The sequence below is a fragment of the Dermacentor albipictus genome, chromosome 4 (assembly GCF_038994185.2).
Source record: "Dermacentor albipictus isolate Rhodes 1998 colony chromosome 4, USDA_Dalb.pri_finalv2, whole genome shotgun sequence".
Taxonomy (NCBI): domain Eukaryota; kingdom Metazoa; phylum Arthropoda; class Arachnida; order Ixodida; family Ixodidae; genus Dermacentor; species Dermacentor albipictus.
The window spans coordinates 63161700-63170492 of NC_091824.1; positions in this window are offsets into that span (position 1 = coordinate 63161700).

The window sequence follows — 8793 nt, forward strand, 5'->3', positions numbered from 1 at the left end:
CGAACAGTTTATTGGCAGAAAGGCTCTTCATTGCTTTCGAATAAAAAAAAAAGGTATAAACAGCACACTTGTTCACCCTTGCCCAGTCACAGTTCAACTAGCAGGGAAGCTCTTTCTTTCGAGAAGTTGTGCTAAGAATTTCAAGAGCCTGTAAATAAACCACATAAATTAAAACTTTTTGCATGTTATTCTTGACTTAGACGCCATTTCGTGCAAATTAAAACTGAATGTCATATTTTGTTCTGCCATCACAGCTGGAGAAAAATGCACGTAACGCTTGTGTAACGCCCTAATTCAGCAATGTTTCGTAATAAGCCCCTTAAACGTTGCATGGACAACAGAAATAACGTGATCCCATGTTTGCACCGAATAACAAGTCGGTGCCACTTTTTTTTGATGACGGAGGGCAATCACTGTACGCGTTTCGAATAACGCGTACAGTTCGAATAACGCGTTCGGTTCCAGAATATAGGGACCGAACAAGGATTCAGTAATTATTTCTGAGCATAGTTCGGCAAGAAATGTCGGACTAAGATTCGCGAAACTTTACGCCTGCCGGCCTAGGCCCCCCAATTCATACTCAATGTGAACTCGGTGTCACGTGTACACTGGGAAACATCGTTGAGAACGGCTGTGTAATGGTTTCGAACACTTCATTAAATACATTTTTGTAAAGGCCGTAATTATTACACGCGCATTCAACTTCGCGCACACGTCGATCACAACGTTACCCTAAACAGCGATCTAAATAGTGCGACGCTCGCAAAATGCTTACAATGCTCTGCAGCGGCCCCACAAGTAATTTACTGTAAAGGCCATAATCAACTAACAAACTTAGAACTTTGCCTGCACATCGTCCATAACAAGTGACTTACTTTATCAAAATATAAACACGATGCCTCGTTTAGTTAACCGAGGATGTGCCTAATTTCCTGCAGAGGTCGTAAGTAAACCACCAACTTGAAAGATGGCCTACCTATCACTTGAAACCTGCCTCTCATTTTCACCAAATATCAAGAAGGTGCCTCGTTTACCGAGGATACCGGGCCCGGAAAACTTAGTACGTGCTTTGTATTGCACCACCAAATTCTGTTTTGTGGTGAAAAATTGCGTTAGGAAGGATACGTCTGGGTTGCGGCATTCAGGCCAGCTGCATCCCGTCTATGGCACAACCTTCGGCGCAGCCTGTCTCTTCTGTCCTCGTCCAGCTGCGCCTGCAGATTTACCGCACACCTTGTGGAATTGTCCCGGACTGTGCTCATCAAGGCGTCGCTACCTGTCAAAAGTAGGGCGGCACCCATCCCGCCCCGCTGACTACCTACCATATGGGGATCTATGGTCCACATCATATATCTGTGTTGGACTTCATTGAACACAACAAATTATAGATTTACATATAACATTATTGCTTCGCATGTTTAATTAACGCCGTAGGGCAACATAGAATAATAAAAAGAGCCCCAGTTTCCCCCGAAAGGCGAAGCATCGATTGCGAAAAAAGATTAGTAGACTGCTATAGGAAGCGTACGTAAGCGAAAGAAGAGAAAAAGGTAACTGCGTAAATTCACATATTTCTCTGCTTTATCATACTGTCTCACAATAACATTGCGGCAACTGAGCGGTTGTTATGTTCCCTACTACAGAATACGAGTTCTAAACTTTAAAGATAATATGGCGTGGCACTCACCGCTGCCCGAGAGCTGTGCAAAACTTCAGTCTTTCTTAAATTACGAAATCGAAAGCTTAGTAAGGCTCAGTAAGGATTCATTATGAAAACAGAGGTGAGGCGTGCAGACAACACGAAAGCCGACTATCAACTATGCCGACTATTGTTGTTGGCTCGGAGTGCGCGGTGTCGCCAGTCACCGACACCTCGGGTTAATCTCGTTACCCGTGAGGTGCTCCTGCGCTCTGCCGCCATGAATCGAATATCTCGCTATGGCGTGCGTGGTTGTTGGCTCGGAGTGCGCGGTGTCGCCAGTCACCGACACCTCGAGGTAATGTCGTTACCCGTGAGGTGCTCCTGCGCTATGTAGTCCTGAATCGTAGAGGCGTCCGTGGTTGTTGGCTGATATTACTATGTAGTTTTCTTCCAGGCGTGGCAGAACCCCTGCGATGCCAACCTGGTCCAATCTCCTTCCGCTAGTATTCACTAGCGGGTTTTGAAGGCGTCTGACGTACGAGCCTTTTTAATAGTTCATCTACAACTACAGCTGCTTGTAATTTGTTAGAGCAGCCATATATACATAATGCTAATCAGGTGCAATGCCAAACACATCGTGTTAGCCAAGCCCAGCATTGGACTATATTGCGAACGGCACCTCCATGTTTCGCAAATCCTACATGCCGGTTTTGTTACCCAGAAACATGATCGACCGCTAGAACTGTGCGGGAAGACATGAGTTACGTTCTGCACATTTTACTCAACTGTGGCATAGAAAGTGTTAAGCTGCTGCTTCGACTACTGCTGGAAACCATTCAGCGACGTCAGGTACCGGACGCTGCAAGCGAGCGTACTGCAGCGTCATACCCAGCGCGAGGGCAAATGCGCTGCCTTGCGTCATATTGTCGGGGAGACCACCACATGAACGAGCGGATCGTTATACTTGGAAAGGCGACCAATACGCTGAGGAGAAGAGGGCTCGCCGGCAACCTGAGAACATACTAGAAAATAGGGACTAATAATTCACATCACGGACTAATAATAACGTTTTTCACATGATGGACTAAGAATAGCGGTGATATATAGAGAGCAGTGTTTACTTCCGCTTTTTCCTTAACAGGTCTCCTCTCAGCTGGAGCGCAGCCAATAGTAATGCCTTTTCTCATTTCCTATTTGTGATGATGATGATTGGAGTTTAGTGGCGCAAGCGCCATAAGTGGCCAAAGAGCGCAAAGGCTATGATAAGAAACTGTCATTGCTAAACGAATACTGATAATCGAGAAAGGGATGAAACACGGCTGTATAGAGGCCTAAAAAAGTGCGTGAATATATTCCTAATAAAACTGAACAATGATACACAACATATTGTCACAAGCTGGAAAAACGATGTACAATGAGGGGGTGATGTACTAAAATATGTCGCTACGAGTATAGCACTACTGCCTCATCAAGGCCCTGAAGTGCATGGGCCCGGAGGCATGTGGCATACAGGTTGCTACTATCGCAGCGTCGGCCTCTCGTGAGACGATGTGCTATGAATATCGCGGGCTTATAACGCGCAATAAACCGACACCTTGTAAAAATTTTAAAACTGATTTATGATCGAAAATTGGTTCGGCTCCAAGAAACATTACCGGATGAAGGGGAATGTGGCTTCGGTATGCTATAGGAAGGAGTGCTTTTTTCATTCAGCTCCTGCTTCCCGACACTCCACCAAGACGCGGAGAACAAAACTAACGTGCAGCGCGAAGGACAAGGACTGCGAAAGACGACATACACAGCACTGACTTCCAACAATATTTTATTGCGTTGCCACATCATGTGTATGTATACCGGAGGGTGCATGCGCGGAAAATGAAGAGCAGCCTTTCATCTTCTGTGCATGCCCACTCTTGTATATATACACACGATAGGGCAACGCATTAAAATATTGTTGGAAGTCAGCGCTGTGTATGTCGTCTCTCGCAGTCCTTGTCCTTCGCGCTGTACGTTAGTTTTGATCATGAATTACCAACTAGTCCAAGCAACCACCCTAGTTCTCGCGGAGAACGCTGAGCCTCTCACCACGCCTACAACAAAGGGGAGGTTAACTACAAGTCAGGAGACAAGAATGCGAACCGTACACGTGTCTTATTCTCAGTCGACAGTACATGGCATCAGTTTGTCGCGCGGTTGTTACTGAAGGCCACTTAAATACGTGTGGCTTATTTAAATGAATTTTATTGGAGGTTCTGCGGTGCCAGATAGACTAACAAAAGTTTCTCAGAATTCTGTGCAAGAAAGGCTTCAACTTTATAGGAGGGATAGCTATACAAGTGTTACAGGCTCTCATTGTTATGGATGTAGCAAGTTTGTCTGCATGCATAATGCCCACTATGTATCTGTGGCCTGACACAGAACGTACAACTATATGTTGGTTAGATGCGTGCATAGTGCAAAGACATGAATAGAGGTCATTGACTGCCGGATTCTTAGGTTTCCGTAAAGACACTGAAGCTCTTAGTAAGCTCAGAGAGTCTGTAAATATGACAGCTTTTTGTAGTTTTAATGCCTTTACGTGTTTCAGACATGAGACTAATGCATAAGCTTCTGCCATAAAGATGCTTGTTTCTGTGTGCAGACTATTGTATTCAAATCAAATCAAATCAAATCAAATCAAACTTTATTGCAACATTCTTGATGCTGAGGGCCGTGGTTAAAAAGCCGCTACACGCACACTCAGTGGTACATATACTTAGTGACCTAAGTTGGCGAGAGGTTCATTGAAGAGTGGCACACACACCCAGTGCATTCAAGACGCTGGTCGCTAAAGTGTTGGCGTAAAAGACGTTCATTTAAAAGCGGCGCATACATGCTGCATTAATGGCACAGCCTGCTAAAGCGAAAACACAAGTAAACAGCACCTCACCCTTCTACTTTTCCAAAATTAGAGCTTAGGACATCTGTCCCTACATACGACCAACCGAGACTGACTGCTCGACCACCAAGGGGTTACGGTCCGGACTAGCGTTGCATCGTACGGAATGTTTTATATATCAGTTTAGCGATTACAGCCTAGACTGCATGAAATGGGTTCCAGATAGTCTTTAAATACCCTTCAGTAAACAATAAAGATGGCAGGTGGCAACTGCTGACCTGCCTCAACAGTTCCCTAACTAATGCGGTTACAACGAAATTTAAACCACCTACTGGGACGTGCCCAATCTCATTAGCAGAGTATTTAAACTTTAGGAAAGTATTTAGAACTCTTTCACATCATCGCTCCCTCTCTCCTATTCCCCACGCTCTTACCGATTCCTCGCTGCATGGGTACCACTAATTTCTGTTGTCAAGTTTCTGCGTAATTTGTCCGCAGGCTCTTGAATTGGGGAATTCTCGGCACCGTCTCGGCGCAGGTCGTAGACAGTGTAAGAGGTACTTTTCTTTATGGGTCCCTCGTTGTAGGCATTTAGACCTGACAAGAGGGGCATGCAACATCATCGCCTCTCACCTTTGTTGACGGTGTCAACGTCCCCACATTCATATGTAGGCATCAGAAGGAAATTTCCCCGCATTCAAGCCCCTCACGCACGGTGAAGTAACGTGCAGAGAGAGAGCTGAGAAATTGCTTGTATACTTAGTGCACCACGCCGCCTTTTCTGCACGTTTGAGAGATGAGCGGATTAACACGTTCTCCATAAAGAGGGCACTGGGCTGTTTTTCGCTCAGTGATAAGATAAAGTATTGCCGCGCTTACGTCATCGAACTTTTTAACCACACCATGGTATAATTACATCAACAACCAACATCAAATCAGCCCACAAAACAACACACGAAAACAAAACAATACAATTCAATAAACAAATAAGTACACAATCGCACTTCCAATGATCCCATGGATTCTGTACCCGGGGCAGCAGCGGCAGGCAACTCTACTGTACTAGAAATCTAGCTTTACTAAGATTCAATTGGCGCACCTGAATATTTCGTGAGTGGCAGAATTTACAAGGCTCGAGTTATTTTGCGTCGGACGTCAAAAGCCCGGTTTGTGTGCTTGCAAGCTTTATCTTCCACGGGTGCATCGAGTAACGAAATTGATGCTATCTTCCGCTGGTCGTTTCTGAGCACTCTGGGCCGCTATTTTGTAGCGATGCCTTATGCATTATTCTATGCTATTCTTATCATCCACCACACACGGCCGCCCGATCCCGTTGATAATGTGGGCAGACCGTCGCTCTGACCACTGGCCAAGCGCGAAAAGTCTGAAAAAGAATAGAATCGGAAAAGGCATCGCTGCAAAATACCGGCCCTGGAGCGCTCTCGCAAGCGGCGTTGTCTTCGGCTGGTTGAAAGGGGGTGCGCGCCCTGCGTTCGGCTGGTTCTTCTCGATTGCTCTCCTCTATCTTGGAGCGCTCTGAGGCGCTCCGAGCCCTGTCGTCGGAGCAGCCATCGAGATTGAAACGTCATCGCAGCGCCGCGTTGCTGCTATCGGCGACGGCCCACCGTAACCTCGGCAACCTAGGCCACTGAATGCTGGCGTCTCGACGAACGTTCGTCCCGCCGGCACGTCCGCCGGTTTTTCCGGCAGCGCCGGGAGCTTTGGATAGGCGAAACATCGGACGTTGGCAGTAGTCACGTGGTTTCGCATCAGCAATTTCATCCTCCGAGAGTAAGTCGCACGTTCGGCTTGCGCGCTTGACCCCTACCTTTGAGCTTGGGAAACGACCGATCTACCCGACTCTGCTTCGGGACATACAGGCGACCAGTCGAAGATAACATGAGTATCGCGCCAAGCGGTGGACTGGCCCTGAACACGAGATTTCCGAGTCGGCTTTCTTGTTGGAATCCGCCAACCGCGAACTTCATTCTGTACCCGGGGCCATCAGTGGCATGCAGCTCTGTTGTACTACGTCGTGCTTCTAGAAATCTTGCTTTTCGCACATGCACCAAGCGGCCCTGCATAGTTCGTGAGCGGTGAAACTTTACATGACTCAAGTTGTTTCGCATCGGACGTCGTCAACGCGGTTTTGTGCGGATGCAAGCTTTATCTTCGACCGGCATATCGAGCAACGAATTTGAGCATCGCACCAAGCGGTGGACTGGCCTTGAACTCTTGATTTACGAGGTGGCTTTTCTGTGTGGAATCTGCCCACCGCGAACTTCATTCTGTACCCAAGGGCAGTACCGGCAGGCAGCTCTATTTTACTACGTCCTGCTTCAAGAAATCTTGCTTTTCACAGGTTGGTCTACTTATATTCCTTTGTTAACGTATATAAGTGATTCTGTGCTGCCGCTGTTGCCTTCATTCAGTGTGCCGCCGTGGTAGTGACTACGTCTACGACTAGCACGGGCACTGAAATGGCTGGCGTTCGACAGTCGTGTACTATGTTGTTCACTGAGAATTCAAACATTATGCAGCGCTGGGAATATCAGTCCTCTTACCATATAGGAAAGTGTGCGGGTGTATGAGCTACGACCTACAAATCGATGAGTAATCAAGATAAATGCGAGTGGAAGTGCACCACATGTGCGACGCTTGAACACAGGAGTGCCGTGAGCCACGAAAATGATTAAGAAAAAGTGTCAGAGAGGGTGGAAGAGCAGCTTGCTGCTATCAAGAGCAAGATCCTTCTATTGGCTCTACTTGCAGCGAAAGGAGATGGCGTATGGGGCATGAAGTAGACAGTTGAAGACATTGAAGCGTCTGTCCAGGTATTGTCAGATAATTAAGAGTAATTCATAACCAGACTGGATAAGCAGGATGAAGTAACAGCGAGAATTCAGGGTAGGATTGAGAATATAGAACAAGTAAAAACCATGAAAGAAACCAAACGATTGACATGGGATTTGAACAAACTTGATCATTACGAAAGGAGGCTGAATACAGAGATGCATGACATATCGGTAGAAGATGAGGATGACTTGCTGTAATGAATGACGTTCGTGTAACTGGGATTGCATCAGCTAAGCGAAAGCGATGTGGAAGCCATTCACAGGTTTCCCGAATATTACACCCAAACTTCTCCCGTTCTTATTCGCTTCAAATCCTAACGAACGAGGGATGAATGGAAAACCAAGTCAGCGTAACTTAAAGACTACGCAGACTACAATATGCTCCGGTTCTTTGAGAATCTGGCGGCGTGCAACAGAAGACCTCTCTGGCTGCCACGCGCTCGAGCGCAAGAAAAGAAAACTACGTGTTTTCTTGTGAAACTGGCGGTAAAATACTTGTTAGGAAAGAATTCGCTAAAAGCGCAATCAGAATTGCTTCGGAGGCCGACCTCAACAAAATAACATGAACATCGTCTTAATGAAACAGACCTTGGATAGGTATGCTTAACATCATGAAGGGAATGACTTATTCGATTTGAGAACTTAACGAACGTGTAAATGATAGCAAAATGCGCGCAGCTTGCGCACTAAGGCTGAACAGCTTGAACTGCGCCTTGATTAATTAGCACTGCGATACGACATCTTATATTTCATGGAGACATGGTACAGCCGCGAAAATATTTAACTAGCGTGTGCGAGCGGCGACCTTTGTGTGCGTCAGCACCATACGGCGAAGCCATGTTACAAACATGGTGAGAGTAAGCTCATGCCCACAAAGCGCTCTCACCTGGGCCCATCGTCTGCTAGGCTATTCCTTCTTACGAGCTTCCCCCCATATTAGCGCACTTCAGACGAACAGGCAGCGAGAGTGCGCAAATGGTTTTGCTCGTATTTTATGTTCCGAAAATCGCCAAGCAATTGAGGAAATACTTTTTAAATATGCGTCACACGCCCACAGTCATGAGACGAGCCGAAGAACATGGATTGTCTATTTGTTACTTGCTGCCATAAACGCTTTTTTGTTTTCATCTGTACAAAGGGCCGTTATCTGCACCGTACGTGCTTTATAGCTTCAGCGTGGCTGCCAAGCTTTAAGGCCGCTGTGGAACTTCGACTGCGTGAATCTGCGCTACAGGCCGTGCTCACAACAGTTTGCAACAATCGTCAAATACTACCCCGTATACCTCAACCGAAAATACTCCCAATTATGAAAATTACATTAAGCGGCTCATCGCAGAAGGAAATCGCTCAAGCAACTAAAGTGGCTGAGGCTTCAGTGGGCAGAATCATACGTGCCTACAGGGACGAAGACCGAATCA